Source organism: Mesoplodon bidens (genome assembly GCF_964165515.1).
Source record: "Mesoplodon bidens genome assembly, chromosome: 5".
NCBI classification, from domain to species: domain Eukaryota; kingdom Metazoa; phylum Chordata; class Mammalia; order Artiodactyla; family Ziphiidae; genus Mesoplodon; species Mesoplodon bidens.
The window spans coordinates 59,684,908-59,712,041 of NC_138161.1; the positions used below are offsets into that span (position 1 = coordinate 59,684,908).

Consider the following 27,134-nt stretch of genomic DNA (forward strand, 5'->3'; position numbering starts at 1 on the left):
AACCAAACTCAAACAACAGCAGCCACTGGAAATCAAGGAAACTTCACTAAGAATTTAACAGATCAGCAAAACACCGCCTCCTTCCCATTTCAGCATGGTGAGCCTGAGCCTGGACTGGGGGAGAGAGAGGGGCTGTTCTTTGGGGTCGGGCTGGGAGGGGGGGCGAGTTTTGAAACACTGCACATCATCATAAATCACTTTAGAACAGGATGGCTGAGGACTTAACCCCTTCCCCACTGAGTCATCAGGGCACTATCCCTTCCCGTCTGTACACAGACTGCACTTCGGAAAGCGAAAATTCTCAGATTTCTACATCTGACTGCTTGGTTTTCCTAGAGACAGATACTCATTTGCATCAGGATGATTGGCTGTACATACACAGACAGTATGTACATTTATAGTTCCATGCGTATATTTTTATCTCTTTCTCCCTGCTTCATGCATTTCGTTTGAGGTTGGAAAAGCCCATGGAAAACATGGCTGGGTTGTTTTTATTTTATGCTAACTGGGGATCATATTACTGTGTTCTTGTTCCTAGTTTCTCCTTGGCATGAAAGGAAGCTGGTAAAAGGTTAGAAATGCAGGCAATGGCTGCTGTTCCCCTGAGATTGTGGGTAGCCATTACACAGGGAAAGGCCATTATGACCTCCAATTCTGGGCTCTGGCTAGAGACGGTAGGCTAAGAACTTCTTCAGAGGGCACGAGTGTATGTGCATGAATGTGTGTGTGTTTGTGTGTGTCGCAATGTCTTGCTCTCTGGAGGCTTCAGGTGTCCAGAGGGCTTTAGGCAATCCTTAGAAATAGCCATATCAGGTTTCCAAAGGAGATACTGAGGCAGCTCTGTGCATCCACCGCCTGGATCTGCCATGAGGATTCAGCTTTTAGTGGGGAGGGAAGATGCCTTGGGTTATACAGATATTTCTTCCAGCCTCTCCAAGTGCATTCAGTCAGCATCAACTGCTACGGACAGTGGTGAACCAGGGTTTTCAGGAGGTCCCTTGAAAGCTAGGCCATGTTAATGGCCACCCTCTCTGAATAAAACCTGGTCCCTGCTTGCTCTCTTTAATCAGCCCCATCTCCAACTGGTCATTGACTTTTCCTTCACATAAGCTCTCAGCACTGAATTGAAGATCTGTAGAGGGCTGAGTGTCAGGCTCTCATTCCACAGCGTGAAGACCAAGGGGTGCCAAGAAGGAAGGCCCTCCTGTGGAGCCATCTCAGATACTTCTGAGTCCAGAACAAAGGTGGGCTTCAGGCAGAGACTGTCTGTCTGTCCCCTGGAGGCAGAGATTTCCCCTTTCATGGGATTCAGCTGTTAAGTTGATCAAATGCCTTGTGCTGAGTTGGACAGTCCTAGATGTGATTTCCTTTCTCATACCATAATGTGTTCCACCCAATCCCTTACTAGATCTCCCCGCTTCTTTCTTTTCTCCTCCTTTTGTCTTCTCCCTGCTGATAACAACTCCTATTCATTGAGCATTTTCACGTGAGTCTCTTGTCTTGGCACTTTCATATATTCTTTTATCTAACCCTTACAGCCTCCCTAAGAGATAGGTGGGATCATCCCCATTTTACAGATGGACAGCTTGAGACTGAGTGAATTTAAGTAACTGCCTACTGTCACGCAAATACTAAGAGGTGGCCCTGAAATTTGAACCCAGGTGTAGAACTGTCTACAAAGCATTATGTTATCCTGCCTCTCCCTTTCACTTTCTTCCCAGGCCCTCTCTTTTTTCTCTTCCTTCAATTTCTTTTTGTGTTCCCCATATTCATAGAAGAGTCTCATTTATTTTTCTCAGTCAGAGCACTTACACTTTTAGAGTCCTACTTTCTGGAATAATTGCTTAGCAGTACTTTTTGCCTTTCTTAATAGATCCTTAAACTCTTTTATCCTTTTTCTTGATTGTCCCATGGCTTCCACCAACCTCCCAACGAAGTGCACAACATTTGTCACCTATGCACTGGTAAAGTTGAAATAAAGCCACTTTAGCGACCTGGATTTGACCCAGAGGGGAAGCTTGCCCAACCCTGAGCTGGGTCTTCTGGGGTATTTAGGCTTTCTTCCCTTCTGTGAGCTTCAGCCACTAGATGGCGTGCTAAACACATACGCGGGAGAGGACCTAATACCTCCACCTCAGTGTCTCCCCAAAGCTCCCACACACCCCGCAGACATATTGGCAACATGTGACTTCTCGTGCCTGCTCAGGATTTTTCAACCTCAACACCCAAAGCCTTCCCTGGGACCTCAGAAAAGCCTCTCAGGGAAGACCAGGGAGCACATGTCTGATAAGGGCCTAGGAAGCAAGTTAGCATGCACCCCTTTCTGAAAAAGCCCATAATGATGTAGGATTTGCAATGACTCTCAATTTCTAGTCCATGATTTAAAAGCCCTGTTTTTAAACGTCTCCCACCTAGATCTTTCCCTTTCTTCTGTAACCTAAGAAAGAAACATTAGCTAATTGCAGAGAAGAGAGAGAAAGAAAGGAGAGAGATTTTAGAGAGGGGGGGATTGATGTTGAGTCAGAGAAAGGTAAAAAGAATAAAATTCAAAACTAGATTTTAGAAATGCTAATTCGGGGATTCACTGACAAGACACTGCCTTGACTTTGGTCACATAGTAATTTGGAGGGAGGAAAGGAAAGAATGTGCAGAACAGATTTGCTTTAGAGACACTGGGATGGGGGTGATTATTTGATGAAAATGAGAGTAAATGTAAGGAGACATTCAGAAGCTGGTGTGCTAACTGATCAGAACGATGCTGACCTAAGGCTGCAGCGACCTGAGACCAAGACTCAGGAAAATATCCTGTCCCAGGCACCCTAGAAGAACTATGGGTTCTGTCATACCTGGTCCCCTACACAGAGTAAACCTCGGTGGATCTTACTGACTTGATTCAAAACATTGTTCTATTGCCCGAAAAAATCATTTGCTTAAGAGGAAACCAGAAAAAAATTAAAGAGGAAAAAAGTGCAAACTCTTCAGTGTCCTGTACCCCCAACAGGAAGAATAGCAGAGCCATTTTTTCACATCTTTGTGGCAGAGACACAAACAGTATTCACATCGGGGATAATGCTACGTGGTTTCCCTTTCCATCTGCAGACTGTAATCAATGTTCAGTCTTCAGCCACATTTATGTCATTCAGAATGAAAATGAACTCTTCTCTTTCTCAGCATTCACAGTGTAGGACAAACTGAAGAAATGAACAGCAAAGTCAAGGGGAAAGCCCACAATGACCATGAACTCAGGATGCTGCTGCTGCGGCTGCCCAGAGAAATTCTGAGAAAGGGTAATCCCCAAAAAGAAACACTCTGAAATTGTCTCTGAAATGTCAACAAGCTCGCAGGTTTAATCTGAAGTTGAGGTATGTGTATACGTTTTTTAAAAAATAAATAAAAATAAAAGTTACCTGATACATAGTGGCCAAAACTATTGGGAAGAACAGTTTTAATATTCTTTTTTTATTCGTTTAGTTTTGATTACTTCAGAGGTTTTATTGGGTGAGAGGGACCTTGAAGGCATTTTTTTCCAGATAGAAAGTTGTTTAATTAAGAAAATGTTGAAGTCCTAATTAGAGCAAATTGAAGGTTTTTGCCATAGCAGAGATTAAGGAACTATGTGAATGACTTAACGGCTCATTTAAAATCTTTAACATTTAAATTTTAAGTCTTTAACCCCTCAATTTGCTGCTTGAAGGGTTAGCTGTGAATTGGGAAGGGGTGACTTGTACTGAGTTCAATGTCAGCTATTAGCCATTTAATGCATACAAAAGTTTACATCAATCAGGTTTCAAGGGGAAAATTCTGAATATGTTGCTCTCCATGCCCTTAAGTATAACCAAGTAGAGAGCAATGGTCCAACTTCTTTCTCCTAAATGTTTGCAAGAGTGCAGACTTCATACCAGGAATGGTAGGGAATGAGGCAGTGTCTTCCCCTCAGAAGCTCACAGCCCACTGGAGAAGATAAACAAATATTAGTCAATTATACTCTCTGCAGCAGTACTGCCAAATTTATCTTCATGTAAAAATTCAGTGCATGACTATGGCTCCACTCCTCTTGGAGATTTTTGCCTCTTTGATTCCTGGAGCAGGCTTTACCGTGAAAGAGGCTTCCCATGGCAGCTCCTGAGTGGCACCTGGAAAACTTGCTTGGTATATTCCATTGGCTCTAAAATCTGCTAGGGTCCACAAGAGTCCAAGATACTCTGCCTGGCAGGATGTGCTACATTGCCTGACAGGCCTTTCATCCTCATTTTCCCAGTTCCCATCTTGTCTCTGTATCCTGCATTTGTCCTGCTAGGATTGCCCTGTCTTTCACTTGTTTCTCTGTATTGACTCCGCACTTCAGGTTTTGATCACATCACTCAGGACATCACCTTATTTACATGAGGAGGGGTTAGCCATAAGGATGGTAATTCATTCATTCAACAAATATTTATTCAATGCCAGGCATTGCTCTAGTCACTAGGGATATAACAATGAACACACCCTGATCTCATGGAGCTTCTGTGCCAGTAATAGGAAACAGACTATAAGAATATGAACAAATAGGGGCTTCCCTGGTGGCGCAGTGGTTGAGAGTCCGCCTGCCGATGCAGGGGACACGGGTTCGTGCCCCGGTCTGGGAAGATCCCACATGCCGCGGAGCGGCTGGGCCCGTGAGCCATGGCCACTGAGCCTGTGCGTCTGGAGACCGTGCTCCGCAATGGGACAGGCCACAACAGTGAGAGACCCGGGTACCGCAAAAAAAAAAAAAAAAAAAAGAATATGAACAAATAAATAGACCTAGACCTAGACATGTGCTTGGAAGAGATTTTTAAAAGGGAAGGGAGTATAAGGTGATGAAAGGAAGGAGGCCGTATTAGATAAGTGTCAAGGATAATGATTCTAAGTGAAGCTAGGGGAGCAAGTCACTCAAGTATCAGGGGAGGGAAAGAACAGTCTAAGTAAGAGGGAACAGTAAGCACATAGACATTGAAGCAGGGGCTATGTCACAAATGTGTCTCAGAGGAGTGATGTTGAAAGACGTTAGGTGAGGATGTGTCAGAACCTGATACATGGTGAGGGCTTTTTTCTTTCATTTAAAAATTTTATTTATTTATTATTTATTAGAAGTATAATTGATTAACAACTGTCGTGTTAGTTTCAGGTTTGCAGCACAACATTTCAAATTCTTTTTCAGATTCTTTTCCCTTATAGGTTATTACAAAATATTGAGTAGAGTTTCCAAAAACCTGATACATGGTGTGAAATGGGTGCTACGTGGAGAACGGAGTATGGGGGCAAGAATGGCAGCAGGAGGACCAGTGAGGAAGCTATTGTATTAGCGTAAGCGAAAGGTGGGGGTAGATTGAGTTGGGGTGCCAGGGGCTGTGAAGGTGCCGAAAAGTCAGCCTCTTTGGTAGATGTTTTGGAGATAGAGCCAACAAGGGTAGTTTGGGAGAGAAACAATCACAATTTTTTTTTTAATTCCCATTTAACACTCTGGTACAAAGGTTGATTAGGCTGTTGGTACATGAGTTAAACTTCAAAGAGGACTGAGCGGGGATTATACATCTGGAAGGTTATTTAAAGTACGAGGCTGGGAGAAATCACTTAAGGAGCAAGTATAGGTGGAGATGAAGAGATCTGTGGCCTGGCGTACAATATTTAGAAGATGAGAAGGTGATAAGGGACGGGGAGGAGGGGCAGCTCGTGGTGGGAGAAAGGCAGGAGCTCATGATGGTTTATTCTCTCTCACAACTTGAACCATATGTTACCTCTGGCCCTTTCTCCACAAGTCCTTACTACACGTGTCCACATTCAGTTCATTCTGCAATGCGCAGGCCCTGTAACTATCTCTTCCATGGGGTTTTTCCAGAAACTCCAATATGAATCACTTTCCTTTTTCTGAGAAGGTAATCTGTACAGCATCACTCTTCTGATCTTTTTATACTTCATATATGGGTTCTTTCCTTCCAAGCAGATCTTTAAGCTTCTGAGAACATGGAATAGCATTACATTTATTTTGCATCCTTCACAGCACCCTGCATATAGTTAAGACACAAAAATTTACAGTTAAAAGGAGCAATGGCAAAACTCCAGAACACAACCCAACTACAACATATCACTTTAAAGAAGGAAAAAAAAGAAAAACTATACTTAATGAACCAGAGGGTCTCTTTATCTCTATTTATTAAATAATAATAGTAGAAACAAAAGACATAGCACTATAAACCATCAAAATTAAAACTTATACTTGCATTGAATTATGGAATTGTGACATTGAGGCAAAACATTTTATGTAAAGTAATATAAACCTTCATTTTATTCATTCATTTATTCAAAAACTATTTATAGAGCACCTTTTATGTGTTGGACATTATTCCAGTGTTGGGAATACAGCAACAGACAAAAATCGCTCTTTTCATGGAATTCACATTCTGTTAGTGAGAGATAAGCACTCTAAAGAAAAACAATGAAGGGAAAAGTAATAGTGAATGAAGAAATGTACCATTTAAGATGGGATGATCAGATATGATCGGGGCTAGCCTCATCAAAGTGGTTATATGCTGCATGTCAAGGAATCTTTGGCATATCTTCAACTTTGTCAATTCTTCAACCTTTGATTTTGGAGTTGAGTATTAGTCATAGTCTGAAGGAGCTAAGTCTATTTAATGTGGTAGATGATCAAACTGTATAATTCTGGTTGGGGTCAAAATAATAAATGACTATAAAGTAATAAGTTTCCTGCATGGCTCATTAATTGGTTTTGGAGGAAAAAGCTCTGAGTGCCTGCCACAGAGTAAGTACTTACGTGTTTCAATGAATGAATAATTGGAACATCACTATCTACTTTCTCCTAAGATGACTACTTTGAAGTCAATGATATTAATTTGAACTCTGCTGTTTTTTTTTTTTAAAGTCACATTCATTTGTAATCACATCTGAAAAATCTCTGTTAAAAAATGATATTGTTCTAACTTAAATGCTTTTAACCAAAGTCTGTTGCAAAAACTCCAGAATGAAGATCAAATACAATGTGGTCTTCAAAGCAAGTTAAAAAATTCAAAGTCTAATTCGTTCTGAATATGTTAACAGGTAACATTCCAAAGTTTTAAATAATATTTTTATTTACAAGTTAAGTATGGGAAATAAAAACATGTGGTCCCTTTACAAATAATTTGTGATGGTGGATTTTGGCAGAAACCTTGGCATTAACTATTGGGAAAATTCAGTCAGTACAAATAAATGTTAGTAACTGCATCAAAATGAGAGGAACAGCTTAGATTGAAAAAAAATTCCTGATTAGAGAACAGTTTCCATGTTTGGAGATTTCACTCATTCATTGGATAGGATTTGTTTTGTCTCTGAGAAAGCAGCACAAAATTTGCAGCCAAACAAACCTTAGACTGGAATCCCAGTTTCACTGTTTACTAGTTGTGTGACGTGGGCAAAGTGTCAACCTCCCTGAACTTTAGTTTCTTCATCTATAAAAATGTGAATGGTTATTTTTAACATAAATAATAGGATTCAGTTTTTTTTCTAAAGATGGTTTTATTACAGTGTTTCGTGTTTCAAATAACAGCAAATTTGCGGCTAACTGCTGTAAATGACGGGAAATTTGTCAGCTCACACAAATAGAACATCCTGAAGTGTGGCAAGCTTTTGGGTTGATTTGCTTCAAAAGTTCTCAGTCTTGTTTGTTTGTTTATTGTGGTAAAATATACACACCTCTTACCATTTCAATGATTTTTAAGTATAGAGTTCAGTGGCATTAAGTACACTCACACTGTTGTGCAACCATCACCACTGTCCATCTCCATAACTTTTTCATCTTCCCAAATTGAAATTCTGTGCCTATTAAACAATAACTGCTTGTTCCTCCCTTTCCTCAGTCCCAGGTAACCACTATTCTATTTTCTGTCCCTATGAATCTGTCTCTATGACTGAGAATGGCTATTTTTAATATATGAAACGTGCCTAATACTCAGCTTAACGGTGGGGGAAATGGTATCCACACAAGAGCAGTCATAAATTCAGACTTCTAGCCTAAGGTAAAAGGCAAATGAAACAACATGGGAAGGAGCTAAAGGGTCAGACAGAGGTGCTAAGTATCAAACACAAAAGGAATGACTAAGCATTGGAAGGAGACTCACCTATTATGTATTTTGTGCCAATCTGTCATGAAATCGGAAGCCAGAGCAGTGTTTACACTTTGTGTCTCCTGTTGGCTCTCACTTCTAAGGTTGTAATAGTCTTCCAACTGGTCTTCTGGCCACCAGACTCATCCTTTCCAATCCATCCTCCAAATGATTGTCACTATAATTTTCTTCAAACATCAACATTTCATTCCTGCTGTAAATTCCTCAACAGTGAGCAGAGAACTTCAGAGAGAAAGCTCAAGGCTCCCCTGGCCTAGAAGTGACATGGGAAAGTAGGCACTGATGCTAGCAGTAATGATGGAAAACTGGTGGTGGTGTGAAGTTGGATCAAGTTGAAAGGAGGAATGAGACTTTATGCCTGCAATGTAATACCCGAGTGGAGCTTGGCACCCTGAGATTTCCTCCTGCAAAGAAGGTTTTGAACTTTAACCAACAGATGAATATGGTGTAGAAGATGCCTTAAGGAGCAAGAGAAATGCATGGCCTCAAGGCCATGGTCTTCAGGGAAAAACCACTTGCTACTTTGAGTGTGAGTGGCACAGAATTTACTGGAACTATGAAACCCCTTAGAGACACATCTCACAGGGTAAATTGAATAGAGAACACCACAATATATGAAGGGAAAGCAGAGCCCCAGAGCCTCTGTTTCCAATTAAAGAGCAGCTCAACTGCATGATTTGGAAATTGAAGAGTACTGATTCCATTAATTATGGGTCTTAACGACTTGGCTATAAGAAAGTTTGCCTGAGTGTAAACCTGGAATAAGATGGAAATAATTTATTTTCACCACGGTAGACCTAAATTAACCTAGTTATATTTAAAACTTTGAAAAAGGAAAAAGGCATGCAGAAGACTGTGATTTTAATTTTATTTTTATAAACAAAATAATTTATGTTATTTTTAAAAGATTGTGACTATTTAAAAAATTTTTTTGACTTTTATTTTTAATTTAAAGTCTCAAAATAGATAGACATTATAACATGACATATGTACAGTATTCATAGTGAGCTAGTATGTCTAAATTATCAAGATTTCTGTGTAAGTGATTATAAATAGAAATATAGCATCAAACAATATTTTAAAGCCAGACGTTATTTTTAAGAGGTTTTTCTTGAAAAACAAATATTTTATTACGTGTAACTGAGTAATATTCACCCAGTTTATTGAAATGACACAAGTAGTGAGAGATTTGAAACTATCTGTTTCACAGATATTCAGAGCATGACAATCTGACGGGTGCTTAAAAAACCAATTTCTTTCCTGTGTTTTCAACTGCAGTAGAGCCAGTTAAATGTTCATCCAACTTTTCAAACTCAATTTATCTCAGTGGAAAAAATAACCCAATTGATTTTTTTGTTCCTCCCTTTCCCCACTGTGTTTTTCCAGCATCCTGATAGCTGTACTTTCATATGCCCAAATACTAGATAACATTTCGGCTTGCTAGAAGGAAAATGTTATAAATATTAGAGCTGTTCAAAGATGAAGAGAGATGTATGCAGAAGCAGTAAGCTCCCTGTTGGAGGTGTTAAAATAGGGGTTCCTTAGCAGAGAATTTAAGCATTAGGTGAGTGGTGAACTCAGGTGAAAGTTTAGCCTTAAAGACTGTAGGAGTCGGGTTACTATGATTGCTATGTATGAACTGATTAATTTCCCCGGCTTTTTCCGAGAAAAATTTACTTGAAATGTTTGTTATCAGAGTTTGTCTCTAAAGGCATAAGGTAGAGAAGCAAGTGTCATCATAACACAGAAATATTTACTAGTGGGCTGTTCACTTACAAAGTTAGTTCCAAAACATTTTTCTCCATATAACAACTTTGCCCATCAATTAGCACCTTTATCTAATAAAAAGTGATAAAGAACTGCTGAAATTACATGCAGAGATATTAACAAATAGATCTGGCAGAAGAGTAAATCAACAAGAATGGGAAAAAAATGGTACCTCAAGGGAAAATTATTTGGATATCAACAGATTAAAATAAGTCTTTTAGAATATCAGTTAAGCCATTGAAAAGCTATTGAATAAGCTTAAAAATGTAATCCTCATGGGGACCGTGCTGTAAAAGTCCAACTGTGAAGTGATGGGTACTAGGTCACGTTATGCAGTTTTGTTGCAAAAATCTTACTCTCCCCCAAATCAATAGGTGAGTCACTCCTTCATCATCCTAAGAATTCAGTGCACAGAGTTCCCCTGTGGGCTAGTGGTTAGGATTCTGAGCTTTCACTGCCATGGCCAGGTTCCAACCCCGGTTAGGGAACTGAGATCCTGCAAGCTGCATAGCGCAGCCAAAAAGAAAAGAAATTTAGTGCACATTTGCAATTACAACTCAATTTATTAAATCTGAAATAAACTTCATATTTTCCTTTCAGATTTCAAGATAAGGTTGCAAACAAACTTTAAATTATTTGCTATGACATTTAGTACCTGTTGAGATGGATTAATTCTAATGGACTTTTTTCAGGATTAAATTTTTGTTGAGCAACATGGACCTCTTGCAATTTCACAAAGAACTCCTCCAAACGATCTGAAAACAAACATGTAAAGTGAGATGCATTGTACTAATAATTTTTAAGAAATTATTTAAACTTTCCTACCATACACAAATCTACACCAGAAATAGCCGATGTATGTCAACCTCAAAGGGAAAAATCTAAGCCTGTTTAAAAAAAAAAATCTAATCTGAAGCTTTTTTGGAAATCTAAAATAATTCCACTAATTAATTATACCAAAAACAGTTCGTGCAAGGCAGGAAGCATCCCCTGGGATGTCTGTCCTTGAATGCAATGACTATGGCTCATATTTTTAGGTGATTCAGCATACCTACAGTCAGGTATTTCTCCTGGACTAGGTCTGTCCCCCCTCTGCCTACGACCTCTGCTCCATGAACCCTGCCTTGGCCTCTTGACCTACCTCTAGGGTTTCAGGGTCCAGCACATCAGTCTGAGTACCTACTAGAGTCAATTTCTACTCCCACAATCCTCACAGGTATGTTGACCTAAATAAAGAGGTAAACTGAGGCAAACTCAAAAAAATGGGTTTACTCGGGAATAGCGGAGGAATTGCAATTTGGAACAAGCAAATTATAGCAAGCTACAGGTGTCAGTTGAGGGTTTGTAACAGGTTGTATTTGTAGGCAGGGGATGTAGAGGGGAGAGTTCAGTTAGAGTCAGTTAAAATAAAAAACAAATGAAAACCAGCCTTGAAAACTTCCTGAGCAGACAAAATCAGTCTAGTCACACAAACAAAGCTTGATCCAGCCCACTTTGTGAGACTGACACGACCTGGGTCATCTCTCGTTCGTGCCTTTGGCAAAACTTCTCACGGTTGATGTGAGACAACCTCTAATCAACCCCCGTCATCTGAGAGAATTCTCACACTATCAGTTTTCTGTAAATCAGGCGTTTATAGGAAATTAGTCTCTTAGTTCATAAGTTTTATCTTCCTGAGGGCATGTGTGTGAGATTCCCTTTATATCCTCCAGTTTCAGGTTAAATTCTTCCACAGGTATTACCTAGGGTTCTTAAAGTAAATCTGTCTCTACCCCAAGGCTCCATCTTAACAGTAAATTATCAAGAAAGACTTCTTTGGACAGGCACAACTTCTAGTTGACCGGAAGCCAATTTGGTTCTTCCCTAGTTACAGAGTGACGCCCCAGGAGAGAGTTGGGAGGTCAGGAAATCCTGGTACTGACGTGGACATTTAGGTCTTCCATAATTGAGCTAGGAAGACTTTGGAGGAAGAGTCAGAAAAGACAGAGCCTCAAATGTAGACAAGAGCCCAAAGATCAGCCCAAACAGCCTTTCAAGGCACCTTTCTTGCCCTTTACAGAACTTATGACCTCACATGTTGGCCATAAACACACTGGTTTCTGGGCCAAGGCAGCAAGGTGAAGCTTTTGCAGAAGGGCCCTGAGGTAGCGTTCTCTGTGGGAGTTTTTTGCTTATTTGCTCATCACTGGGAGAAAGGGTTTAACCTCTGGCTGCCTTCCTTTATTACATAATCCATTCATCACTGAGGGCCCAACCTAGTTGCTGGTTGCTTATTTGGATGAAAAGAATTTTAAATCCTGGACTTTGAATTCTTTAAAAGCTTATCTGGGTGGCTTAGTGTCATTTTCCTCTATGTTGGTAAATTCATTCCAAATGTGTTTATTTTAATGTGATGACTTTTACATGAAGTAATAAGACAAAGTCTTCAGCTACCTATCTTGCTCCTACTTAATTAGATCTCCTTGCGTTGGGAATGGGAAACCCAGTCCCCTGTTTCCTCCTGGCTCTAAATAAACCCAGAGCAAGCCCTGAAAGCTCCTCTGTGGGACATACCAAGGCAGTGTCTCATACTCTCTGGAGTTCATCATGGAAATGTGATAGAGATTAGAAATATGTAGACCCTTCTTCGTGTCTGTCTTCCAGACACCCTGTGAGGGCTAGCAAAAATGTTCTTATTCTCCAAATATTCACTGGCATGAATTTGTGTAATAAAATTATGTTTGGGGTTTGTAGTTGGTTTTTTTTAAATGAACATCTGTTATTCTCTTTCAGTCTAAAGGTTCTGAACCCAGCTGGGCAGGGCAGCTTGGCTTCTTCCACTACCTCTGCAGAGTCACAAATGGAGCCTGTCATCTTTCAGCTGCTCGTTGATTGGCTGACAGTCCACCGCTCATCTCCCACAGCTGTTTTGGCTCTGAGAGGCTCCAGGGTGGGGAGGGAGGGAGTCAGGGTCAGCTTGTTCTGTGCATGTAGCCCATGGGAGTTCCAGGAGTGGGGATATTTAATTAAGCTGCTCTGATCAGCCATTACTGGACTTTGTGTGTATGTGAAGCAGGCAGAGGGTCTGGTCTGTGCCTTTTAGAATGGTGGGTCATAGCAGCTTAGTGCTTAAATCAATTGTTTTTACCTCCTGGTGTCTCTCTTCCCTATGTCTATGATATACATTATAGATAATGTGACCTGTGCTAAGGCAAATGAGAGATGTAGTTGCAATGAGTGCTTTATTTTCACCAAGGAAATATGCTCTTTGGATCTACATTATGAGTTCCATGTTATTCATAAAAGGAAGTTTATTTTCTTTATGCCTCAGCACCAGCAAATACACCAATGCTTCAAGTTCCACAGACCACTCCAACTCTGATAGCTTCAGGACCCTGGCTTTCAAGAGGACCAAAGTATAAGACCCTAAATCTCTTTCCCCGAACCCTTGAGCCAAATCATACCAGTAGTCATAACCATCCATTTGACACACTGTTGTAGGATGATTACTCTTCCTGACTCACAGCTCCAGTCTTGTTACTGTCTTGCGCAAACTCCTTTAATGACTTGCAGCTGTCGACAATACAGGTCACACTCTAGCTCGGCGTTCAAGGTCCTCTCTGATCTGATCTTAAACTGCTTGTCCGAATTCTTGTTGCCAACTACTGCCATTAGTGCCTTCTTCAATCTGGCCAAAATACACCACATATGTTTTCTTTGTTGCCCCTTGATGATCTCCCCCTTCTGTACTTTTTGCTTATTCTGTTGGCTGATCTCAAGTCCAGATGTCCCCTAAATGTCAAGTCCAAATGCACCTGCTGCATAGAGTCTTCCCAGCTGAGCCCACCTCTGCCACCTCCAGATATCCAATGACTCTCCCCACCCTCTCTCAAAGCACATTTTAGTATTGGGAAGGCCAAAAAGTTCATTCCAGTTTGTCCATAAGATGTTACAGAAAAACCCGAATGAATTTTTGGCCACCGCATACTTTATGTCTGGACTTGTGGCTCACAGCGCCCAGTTGCCTACCTCCCCCGGCAGAAGCAGGGAGAACCTGCATCCCATTACTCTTTCTGCCTTCCCTAGGTCCTTGCAATTAGTGCATAGTTGATAAATGTTTGTTACAAAGATAGCCATAGACATTTGTGGAGAGCTTTGAAGTTTCCTGAGTGGATTCACTTAATTCATTAACTCACTTAATTCTCATAAGTGAAAGTAGAAAGCACACGTGTTCCCTTTATTAAAAATGAGGAGAGAGGAAAGGGAATTAATTTTTAGTCAGAATTAACTTTTACTTATTTATCAAACTATTATTTGTGTCTTTCTTAATGTCTGCCTCTTCTGCCACATTTTTAAGCTCCTTGAGAGCAGAGCCGTGTCTGTTTTGTCAGTGTTGTATTGCCAGTGCCTAGCACAGTGCCAGACATAGTGTAAAAACTCACTGAACACGTCTGAATGAATGAATGAGTCGATAATATGAGACAAGCAGTGGGCTGAATGTTCTATATGAACGATTTTACTCTCACAGCGGGTGTCATCTCTATCGCACAGGCAAGGAAATTAGGTCTCCAGGGCACACAGTGCTTACTAGAATTGAAACCCAGATCTCATGATTATAGGTGTTATGTGTTTATCATCACCCCATCAGTGCCTTTGGTTGTCTTTCTTTTGTTGCTGTTGTTGTTGTTTTCACCCTTATTTGCTTTATAATTCTATTTTTTAAAAGAAATTTCAAGAGTTATCTTAACTCTTAAATATTTAACTCTGTTAATTATAAACAGTTACAAAATACTGGATAGTATGTTAGTCACTATTGCCAAGTTCAGCAGTATCATTGAGGGTAGATGGGAGTTCACACTTGGAAGGGAGGAAATAATTTTTTACAGATTTCTCTGCCTCTGTAGTTTCCTTCTTTTGATCTAAGAATGAAACATAATTAAATTCCCTTTGCAATTTATTTTGTCCTAAGTGAGCCAGAGGAATATTCATAGTTACATTTTGATCACTGTCACTGAAGAGAGGAAATGAACGTATATTGAGCAATCTCCTCATGCCAGGACTTTCTTTAGGTTAATACCTGATGAGTAAGTATTATTATCTCCTCTATTTTACAAGGGAAGACAGTATTGCTTTTATTTCTAAGCACAGTTTATTTTCATATCTATTAAAATTCAAATAAAAAATTGAATTTATCATGCAATTGTCCAAATATCCTGCTTTCTCTTTATGTGAAATTTGGACAAAGATTTTCTTCTGATTAAACATTTTTCATACCTAAAATCAAAAGGGGAAACTTTAAATTTGTAATTTTTCAATCTTCTTTCAAAATCTGTTTTAATACTGTGGTTGGTTAAGTCGTTGGGCTCGAAATTTTGTGTTTGGTTAACACAAGCCTGCAAAAATGGAATTAAGTAATGTCTAAAGATGATGATGACAATGATTTAATGTGTTTGTTTTCTTTTTGTCATAAGATCTGCATATATCTTTAGCTTTTCCTTCTCAACCCATGTTTGGGAAGTCAAGACTGAAACTACTTGCTTTGAAAGGTTTCAACATGATTTCTAAGAGGAAGTTCAGTTTATTCATATTTTACAAATCTATGTTAATCTACATTTACTACCCATCATCTAATTTGCATCTTTAACATTTAATATTTAATAAGTCTTTAATATTTAATGTGTCTTTAGTCACAGTGTGTTCTGCTTTTTTTTGTGCAGACCTCAATTACTAAACTACTGGTAAGCAGTTAGTTTTCACAAAGTGTATTTGATCAAAACAAAAGACCTTAAGGCCAAAGCTTTATTCTCTAACACCATTCCCCTGAGCCTGCTTGGTTTCCACAGCAAGTTCTTCTTATTATGATATGGATTGAAAGAAAGCTTTTAAAAATATGGCAGATTAGCAACATCTAGTCATTCCTGGATGGAGCCATTACTCTCAAAATGCATCCAAAACTGACATCACAGAGAATCTTTTATAGAAATTTCTGTTCCTGTGGCTATTCTTGCAGTGCAAAATACTTATGTGGACCCAAATTTTTCAAAGTGACTATTGAAACCATATCATCTCATGTCTTCTTACTACTGTCTTCATGGCCTCACCTCAAATTTTTTGCCCTTTTATAGCAAGAGAACCTTGAAAGAAACATCTGCAAAGGGAGTTTGGGACATGGAAATGCCAACTGTAAAAAAATAAAAACGTACCTTCTAAATTAGAGTTTTCTAAATAATTGCAGCAGTTTAAATAGAAACAGAAGTTCCTTTTCTGAAGATAGGGAAGTGGTCTTTTCTCTGATGGGCCCCTATATCCACACACATACTCCAGGGCTCTAGGTCAGTTCTGCAGAGTCCCCAGGTCCAGAGAGATCAGCATCCTTCAAGAACCACAAGGCAAGAGAAGGGGTCCTTGCACATGCCTCTAGAGCTCTGTCCATCACCCCTGCCATCTCTGCCTGCATGTGATGAGCACCATTTTCTTTCCTTACCATAGTCTTTAGTCTTGACCTCTCAGGATTTATAACTATCGTACACCTTGATGTTAACTGTCATTTCCTGGCCATCAAGTTTAACATCACTTCTCTTCAGTTGTCTGGTTCTGGTCTTTGTAGAGCTCTGGCCTACTTCATCCTTACTGCCTATTTTGTAAACTTCTCTTGTCCCCTTTTTTCCACTGGAATTTCCCACCATAATAGCTATTTAATGCCTCTTCCCACTCAAAGCAGATATAACCCCAGGTGACTGACACAGACGTTCATCCTTCAGATTCTGACAAGCTATACCCAGTGAGTGCACATTATAATGAATGGAGATAATGATTTTTGAAGGCAATAGTTGCCTAACTAATGTCATAAGACAGCCTATATTGTCTATATGCTCTGTCTTTCTCTCTTATTCTCTGTGCGCCTCCAGCCCTTTTTTGCTTTACTCTTCTTTTGATATGGGAGTATGAATCAGAATAAGTGAAAGAGAAGAGATAAAACAAAACCACAAGGCCAATACCAAGGGAACAATTCTGATACCTTCAATTAATGAGGAATAAGCCAGAAAATCCATGAGGACCAGTTGAAAGGTATAATCAAATTTTATACAAACATTAATTTATGTAAATTAATTTTAACCACTATTTCAAAATCAAAATGTGGGTTTTAAGAAGCATCTTGCAAAGACCATGCACAGAGCCCTGTCACTTTCTTTGATCAGTTGGCCACATCAAAAATGTTGTATACAAACTACAGATGAGAGAAACACTTGAATACAGCCTAGGATTGGGATTTCCTAGAAATCTCCATGCTCTCTCTGTCTCTTCCTGGCACAAAGATATTTCTGTGGGGATTGAAACAGGAAATACACATTTATTCATACATATGTGGTCTCCATTATCAGGATTTCTTCTGGAAGTTTTGAGAATTGTTGAGAAGAAGGCCCATGATATTAAGATAATGCTAAAAATACTAAGAGGATAAATTAAGACATTAACCACAATAAAGAAGTGGACTTAATATGTGTCAAATTAAAGATAGCCGACATTATAAATAGCTCAAAAAATCATTACAGAAGAACCTGAAATACCAAGTGATTTTTCCAAAATTTTGAACTTGACCAGATGAAGTATCATTTTTTAAAAAAATGAGGTCAAAACATCCATACAAAGAGATACTTGGTCAATTATCGAGTAGCTGGGATCTCACAATGGCTTAATATCTATAAATTTGGAACTGTTGGATGGTTGGTGGTTATAGGCTCTAGAATTTCATTCCTTTAAAAAAATAATAATTCACACTTTGAGTAACACTGCTTAAAATTTAAGCCATCTGAGTACATGTTGTGAATCTGAATATATTTGAGATTAACCAGTTTCTATGGTTATTAATAGCAAAATGGGGGAGTGGAATCATTAATAAACAAAATGGTTGGAAGAATCATTGGCTTTTGGATTGGAGCAAAGATATGAGCTGCATTGAGAACAGCCTTCTGAAATTTGGTTTCTGGACCCCAAACTCAAAATTCTTTGGGAAATGGAACGAAAGGAATTAGATTCCATAGTACAAAAGGAGCCCATTAACATAATTGAGATAGGCTTTTCTATTTTTATAAAATAAGAAATAATTAAAAGGAGGAATGGGATATATGACAGAGACTGTTAGCTATCTTTTAACATTCATTCTTCCCTACTTTAGTGTTAAGAAACCCATATTTTTTCTTGGAATATAGCAAATATATATATATATATATATATATATATATATATATATATATATATATACTCAATCTCCCTTTCAGTTAGAGCTAACCATGTGATTAATTTTGGCCCATATATTATAAATGGAAGTATTGTGTGACATTTTAGAAGTTCTTAAAGATCAAAAAGCCCTTCTCTGTCCTTTCTCTATCTTGCTGATGTAATGGTTGGAGCTCCAGCAGCCATATTGACACATAAGAACAAGGACCATCCCTTAAGCATCTTGGAGCAAAAGGTTGGAGAAAGACTGGTTCTCTGATGACTTTGAAGTTGCCATCATTCTGGGCTTAATATCTGAAATTATTTTACTTGAGAGAGAATGACACTTTTATCTTTTTTAAGATAATTTTTCTGTGTGTGTTTCAGGGGGAGGGGAAGAATTGGTCCATGTTATTCTCAGATAAACCTAATCCTAACTGATGTATTTTATTCTCTCCTCCCCAGGATTCTGCTTGGATGTGGTGTTGGATGTCGAGGAAAGTAGGAGGTAAATGGGACACAGAAGATTTGACATTCATTGCAGCTGCAAACTGTAGGTATAATTCTCCAGAGCAAAGGTGGACAAGAAGCAATTCATCTAGAAATTGAAACAGTTTCAATTCCATTTACTCTTTCTTGCTGCTAGAGTTTGAGTATATATATATATAATAATATACACACACACACACACACACACACATACATATATATATATAAAATCACAAACTATGCAGACGTTTTTAATTCTTGCAAGTAAATATTTTAAGCAAATGGGTCAAAACTACACTGAATCTTTTTGGGAGGTTTTGAAAATAGTTCAGAAATTTCTATTTTCAGATTTTGTAGGTATATAGAGAAAGAATAATGCCTGATTACATTAATCATTTTCAGTAAAAAGTCACTTATTAATAAAAGCATTTTCATAAAGCATTTTTCAGAATGTTTCCTTTGAAAAACAATTATTTTCCCACTCATTGTTAAAATATTTTACCTTGAAAGAAGATACTGAATTTACTTTTACAAAAAATATCTACAGGGCTTCCCTGGTGGCGCAGTGGTTGAGAGTCCACCTGCTGACGCAGGGGACACGGGTTCATGTCCCGGTCCGGGAAGATCCCACATGCCACAGAGCGGCTGGGCCCGTGAGCCATGGCCGCTGGGCCTGAGCCTCCAGAGCCTGTGCTCCGCAGCAGGAGAGGCCACGACAGTGAGAGGCCCGCGTACCGCAAAAAAAAAAAAAAAAAAAAAATCTACAATGTAGCATACTGTCAGATCTGCTCAAGTCATCATGGTTTTTACATCATTTCACGGTTGACAGAAAGTTTATAGTAAAAATAAGAAAAGCAACATTTTGGACACGTTTTACTGTTTCCTTGTACTGTTAGTATTATCTTTAAGATGAAGAATGTTTATTTTTTGGTTTTGAGGTTTTTTGGCAGAAATATTTTTTAAGCCATTTTTCCATTTTGTGAGCTTTGTCTAGGTTAAACCAAACACTATGTGCTGTAAATACACTTAGCCCGGAATACATAAATTACAATACATTACAATTCTCTGAAAGCAAGCAAATCAGTGAAGATGCCTGTCAGTTCCCCCATGGTATGAGATTCTACTCTTCCCCTGGAATATCTCTGTATGTCTATGACATGTGACTATCTATCTAACTGTCATGCTCAGTGAGGGAAGCCCATGTCAATCGGTACACTAAATCATAGGAAAGAGCTACTTCCCTCATATGTATGTGTGTGTGTGTATATATATATATATATATATATATATATACACACACACACAAACAGAAGTTCTAATATTTTCTTCCCACACTTCAGTGGACAGTTTTGCATACCCCGGTGGTATATCCACCCCATTTTGGATGCTACTGGGGAGCTTGAAATCAACCCCACCTTACAGCATCCATTCATTCAACCACTAATGGCAATACCATAATGTGAAGGTGCCCTAATCATTTCCAAAGTATCTTGTGCAACTAATACAACCCAGTTCAACCCAGAGAATTGATGAACAAGTCCATCCTTCTACCTGCCAGTAATGAGAGCCAACCCGAGACTTTGGACTCCCTACTCCCTATTTTGTTCCAGTATAAGAGTATGTTGGGCTGGAAAGTCGATTCCAGGCCAGCACCCTTCCACTTAGCTGCATTACCTCTGGGTGGTGAAGCACTGACAACTAAGGAGAAGTGAGGCCATCACTCGGTTGCAAGGCCTGTTCTCTATTCCAGCACCTTTCCACCAGTGCTTCTTCTCTCTTTTTTAGGCACAGCCCACTCTAGCCGTAAGTCAGACCTAGAGCACAGAGTTAGGTTTAGCTCAAGTCTGCCAACGCAGGGACCCACCTTCCTCTCCTCCCCTCTAGCCCAGGGTCTGGGCGTCAAAGCAGAGAGTCTTATTCCATCTTTTCCTCCCCAGATAATGAGGCAGTCACCTTCTAAAGGCAGCCACCTACAGTGACTCTAGAGAATATTTCCTATCTCAACCTCTTTCTAAGAAATGTTGGCATCAGTGAGTTCAAGTGCTTTTCTAGCTCCTTACTTGTTGAAGCAAAGAGAACAAAAACAAATTCTATCCCCAGCTGTGCCTGCCTTACAATATATTTTTTTAATATTTATTTATTTACTTATTTTGTCTGCTCCATGTCTTAGTTGTGGCATGCAGGATCTTTTTTTTAGTTGCGGTATGCATGCGGGATCTAGTTCCCTCACCAGGGATTAAACCCGGGGCCCCTGTGTGGAGTCTTACCCACTGGACCACCAGGGAAGTCCCTGCATTACAATATGGAATGCACACTGTGCTCAAGGCACTGTGACATTTACAGTCAACATTTTATTTAATGCTCACACAGACTAATGGGTAGTCATGATTATTAACTCCATTTTACAGACAGAGAAATTGAGGCTTAGAGAGGTTACAAAACTGGTACAGTTCAGAAAATGGAGGTTCTATGATACAAAGTCAGGCAAGATTAAATTCAACATCCAGAAAATAACCATTATACTATATTAAATTCCATAATTATATTTGTGGACAACAATAGCTCTCTACCAGAATTATGCTCGGTGGTAATACTGATAGAATATTTTTTCTCAGTTAGATCACAGTGTGTTTGGAGAGGCAGAAAGTTTGTTACAATAGAAATTGGCAAAGGTTGCCTGGAGAATATAGGAAAGAAAGCACCTAACTCTGTTTAGAAGGGCATCAGAGGGAGCTTCATCCATGAGGAAACTCTTGAACTAACCCTTGGAGGAAGAGTAGATGTTGGCCAAGGAAAAAAGACTAGTGGGCATACCTGGTGAAGGAACCATTTATGCAAGTATGAGGGGGCTTGAGAGAATCTGGCACACTGGAGGACAGCAGACAGCTTTTCATAGTCAGAGCACAAGAAATGGAATTTTGAATTTTGAATGGAGGAGCAATAAGAGACAAGATGGGAAGAAAAGGCAGAGGGAAGAGAGCCCTTGGCATGCCACGGTAAAGTTGTTGGACTTGTTCTGAGTGCAGCAAAAAGCCATTGAAGGAGTGAGTGTATCATGATAACATTTGCCTCTTAGATAACTCTAAAAATGGATCAGAGTATTGTATAAGGTGTAGAGCCCTGGTTGGAAAGGTTGTATAAATTCATGATGCCATTTCATCCTAAAACTCAGGAGACACCTGAGCCAATGGGACAAACACACAAAACAACGTAGTCCTTTTCACATTTTCGAGCTGATGACCTAGAACCAAACCTGGATTTCTTTTTTCTTTTTTAAAAACATCTTATTGAGAAACCTCAGTTTCTTAAGGTTACTCACTCACACACTTACCAACTAATTCTTTTTTTTTTTTTTTTTTTTTTTTTTTCGATACGCGGGCCTCTCACTGTTGTGGCCTCTTCCGTCGCGGAGCACAGGCTCCGGATGCGCAGGCTCAGCGGCCATGGCTCACGGGCCCAGCCGCTCCGCGGCACGTGGGATCTTCCCGGACCGGGGCACGAACCCTTGTCCCCTGCATCGGCAGGCAGACTCTCAACTACTGCGCCACCAGGGAAGCCCCCAACTAATTCTTCATTCAACAGACATTATCTTGTCATGAGTTTCCAAGAATGGAGCTCAAAGCTAGAGCAAACTCTTCCCATCAACTTGACCCCAGGACAAACCCATATCCTTTAAGCTAAGCCAGAAGAGGCAGACTCTTCCCCCTAAATAGGAGAGAATGTAGAGCCAGCTCTATGCACCTCTCTCTCCACCCTCCCTCTGCACTTACCTTTGTGCATCCATTTCATTATCAGAATCACAGTGGGAACACCAGTCACACTGGTTCATGTAGAGTCCCTGCCTTCTAGATAATCATGTGTGGTGACCAAGTGCTGAGCAACCCACATGCCAAAGCCCTGCAAAGCTTTCTGCAGAGGGCTCTGCAGACTACTGTGGGCGAAATGCTAAGTTGGAATCAGAACTGCATTGGCTAAAGCATGTCAGCATCTTTACCTTATCAGACAAATCTGAGGTTAATGAAAATCCCCATGTCATTTGTAGAGACATTTCAAATAAAACCCACATGGTGTCCACAAAGGAATCTGTGATCATCCCAGGTCTCCAATCCAGAAAAGGTGAAAATTCTAGCTTCTTGCTTGCACAGATTATTTGGAATCTTTAGTGTTAGACTAGGAGCCAACATACCCAAAGTAGAGTTTTCCTATTATTCTGTCATGCTCTTCTTTCCAAATTCTACATTGTCACTGCTTTCACTAGTCCCAGCAACAAATTACTTGAGGACCTATGTGTGCAAAGCACTGTTCAGGGCACAGGAGATACAAACATGTATAATAGAGCATCACTGTCCTTGAAGACTTCAGTCTAACTGAAGCAGATATAAGGAAAAATGAATAACACAATAAGGTAAAATATGCTATGTATTAAGTACATCATCCAGACAATGGTTTCACAGAAAAGAGGAGAGTTATCAGAGATTAAAAACAATAGGGAAAAAAGGATAACAGAGAAATAAAATATGAAATGAGAGATACATACCCATTATGGTACATATTGATTATTACATTTAAAAATTTACACTAATAAGATTGTTTTTAGAAGCTATTATCTTTTAAGATATACTAAAAAATAAAAATAAAAAAAAGCAAATAAACTCCTGATACTGTAACCAAAGTTTCTGAAAGGAGAATAACTACTGACATTTCCATGAACTTTATGATGTTTTCTAGCATGAATAGAAGATCAATGGTAAAAATTTGAGTCTATCTTTCTTATCTATATTGTGGATATTATTATAACTGAATAAGCTAAAATTAACTTTAAAAAACAAAACGTTGTGTTGTAAAATTTGATTAAGTGCTATATACTAAATAAGGGTGAGAGGAAGGGTTTATACTTTCTGGTATAAACCTGAAAGATATTCCAGTTAAAAAAAAAAAGTAAATATTTTGACTAAAAAATAATTTCAAAACTAACATAAACATTTTATGATATTATTTTTCAATGATATTTTCATATTTTTGTGTGCACACATATTTACAACATATTATTATCAATCATATAGTCAATAACAATGTTTGGTTATTGGTTTTCTTTTCCTTAACTGACATTGTTCATCACCTAAATAATAATAACAATAGAATGTAATTAGTACATTAAAATGAAAAAATTACTTCCAAGAGGAGAGGACATAGACAGCCTGCCATTGTTCACACAGAAGGTATAGTTTGACTCCACAGCTGGGTTTTGCAAAGGAGGAGTGTGGGGATTATAAAAGTTCAGGGGATCCACAGAGTGAGAGATTCAATCTTCAGAAGGCATATTTTAATGAAAGACTGGTAGGGTCCCAGGGTAGAGATAATTCCTCTAAACTTGCTTGAGGTTCTAGACTTCAGCAAGAAAGCTTAGGTTCCTATCTATCTATGGAGCCCGTATACAAAGATAAGATGGGGCAAAGATAAGACTATGCATTTGGCTGGGTCATGTCCCCAGCTGTATTTCTTAGGGATCTGCATCTGGCAGAATGAGTTGCCGAAAGAAAAAATGTATTTCCAAAAATGTGCTATAGATATGGAGATCTTTATAATCCATCTGCCTAAAGGCAGAATTGGTCCTCAGATCTGAAATAGGACATTTAGTTGGAGAGTAATGTGTTCTATTTGCATGGGTTGGAGAGATTCAGAGCCAATAGTGAGTCAGGCCAACACAGTGACCATAGTTTGGCACTTCTCAAATTTGGTCCCACAGTGTTATTTCTCTTATTTTCCCCATGTAATTGTAAGTTTCTTGAGGATTATTTCTTCCTCTATTTTTACAGCAAACTTCCTGAAGTATTACTTTATATTATGTATAGAATACAATGCTATTGTATATTTAGGTAAAGCATATATGTCTTAGAGAATCCTAAGAAAAAAACAGAAATAACCAGAAATGTACTTATGAATCCATAACATAAAAGCATATATATCTTTTTTGTCAAAATGTATCTCTCTGAATTATTTGTGAAGTACATAGTAATATTTTAAATAATTTCATTAACAGGAGAAAGCAGGTGTCAATGAATGTCCTATCTCATTACTCTTGCTGAAACTACATCTTCTTATTTGGTATTATTTAACTTCATAGACATTTTTCTCTTGATTATATTATTTCTAATTTCTGGTCTTTTGAAAAAAAATGTTAAGAGATTTCCAACAGAGGAAAACATAAAATTGAAAGAATCTCAATGGTGATGCAAAATGAATGCTTAGGATAAAATATTTCATAATTTATCATTTAGGATAAAATATAATTTTTAATTCTGATAGTACCATTAAAACTATACCCAATACCCAACAATGTGTTCCATCATATTTCTCATCAAAATTGGCTCTTTGGATATAAACCATAACATTCCAATATTGAAATATCATACTGGACAAGTGCAACTATATCCATCCCAATTCACCTGTTGAGGTCTCGTTTATGAGAGCAGAGTCTTCACTCTCTTAATCTCTCAAATTCTCTAAACCATCTTGGGAATTCAGTCTGAAAAACAGATATAGAACCCTTTTTTCATTGTCAACTAGTTGTACAAAACATCTGAATGTCCTGTACTTAGTTGCAAATATATGTTGTCCATTGTACTCTTCAAATTAATATCTCTATTAACAAATTGATATGGGTAACTAGATTGGTATGGGATGGATATGTTTCTGAAAGTACTGCCTAGAGAATGGCCTCACTTTTGGCCAACTGTCTTGTAAAGTGCCATATTGATTTTGCTGTAAGGAACATTTGAAATTCTGAAAAGAAATCAATAGGAGGCCCAAATAATTTAGATACTATCGCTTAAATCAGTATATTGCTTTCCATTAGCTATCTGATGTGACATTCTGAAGTACATATTTTGTGATTTATGTTATTATTTATATAAGTTGGTTATAAACACTAAAAAGTGATCTTTTATATACCTTATTTAAAAAGTATAATTTCTTTAAAATATTGGCTTTCATTGTGACTTTGTTAAATAATCAAAATAAAGACTTCTTTGGAAAAATAAATAAATAAAAGCAATAGGGAAGTTTTAGATTATCAGAGAGAGGAGCAACTCAGGAGGGGGTCATGGAGGAATAATATGAACTCTAGGATTGGAAAGTAGTATCTAACATTCATGCAACATTGCCAGACTCTGTTCCAAGCACTTTGTACACAAACATTTATTTTATTCCTTCCAATATAAATTATCCCTTATATTAAATAGGAGGCAAATACAGCACAGAGAGATTAAGTGACTCGCCCAAAGTCACACAGCCAAGAGGTGCCAAAGTCACGTTGTGATCTCAGTCAGTCAGTGTTCAGAATGTGGTCTTAACCACTCTTCCCCTACACCCCATAGAATGTGTGAACAGCAGCCAAGTTTCATCCAGGCACAGCAGGTTGAGAGTAGAGGTGGGCAAGTATGTCCATGGGCAGAGAGTAAAAGCTAAAGGGAGTGGGGTGGGTATACAGAAGTGCCCCCAAACCCTAATATTCTCAGTGTGGCTGACAGACTAAAAGCCATTCACTTCTAGATTTTCAAAGGCAGTTTATTTTATATTTACAAACATCTAATGTCAAAAGTCAAAACTCAAGTAGTAAAATCTTAAATTCAGGCTGCAGTAGTATTGGAGTTGAATGGGAAACTAGGGGAAGTGGTATATTGCATAACTACAAAAATGATAACCAATACGGCCTTCAAACTGTGAAAATGAACAAATTTAGGATTTCTCTAGAATTTGTATTTATAGAATCAATGTGCATGTAAACTCCAACTTTAAAAACATTCATGAATGTTCTTTATGTTTGGTCTCTTAATTTAACCCTCTCCCTCCCCATGCTTCTCATTCCTTCTTCCTTCTGCCATAGGTCAGAGCCAGCGGGCGGTGATGATGACCATCCTGGGCAGGTCATTCCATGCTCTGTAGGGTTCTATTTGGGGTGGGAACACTGAGCCAGCTCACTTCCTCTCCACTCTGGTCCCATCAGCGTGCTTCTGGTTAAAGGAGAAGAGAGAAGAGGGATGTGGCAAAATGGGGAAGTTGGTTTTGTTTCAGGTTGCAGGAAAACCCTGCAATCAAAGAGTGCACCTCAGTGAAATTGACACTTTCTATTCCGGGACAAATTCACAGACCTCTTTTTCACACCAAAACTTGTCAGCAAAATAATGATCTCATTTGAAGGTGCTGAGAGCAGTTGTTAGATGAGGACTCCAGCCCGCAAGTTTCCTGAAAAGAAAAAAAGAAAAACAAACTGGTCAACACCTGAGGTTTGTTAAGTCCTCCTCCCTCCGCTGACGATGCTCCTGGGGGAGATGCCCATAACTTCATCCTTTTCACTCTTCTCCCAGCTCTAATTCAAAGGACATCAAACAAAATCTTCATATGTGTTTTGAGATTTTGTGTTCTTCTTATATTTTTGTTCCCCTTCCCCACTCTGAGATGTGTAGTATTTTGAAAACTTTTCAGTCATGTGACATTTCTTTGTATCTCTTTGACAGCTTATTTATTTCTGACTCCACTTTA

At 38.8% G+C, this 27,134-nt stretch overlaps 1 long non-coding RNA gene across 1 annotated transcript; it reads left to right on the forward strand.

The window, feature by feature from the left end:
* The first annotated feature begins 12 nt into the window (after positions 1-12).
* LOC308618274 lies at positions 13-18,718 on the forward strand. Its single transcript, XR_014015985.1, has 3 exons — positions 13-97; positions 3,172-3,362; positions 18,570-18,718. It is a non-coding gene; the product is annotated as an uncharacterized lncRNA (long non-coding RNA).
* The last annotated feature ends 8,416 nt before the right edge of the window (positions 18,719-27,134 follow it).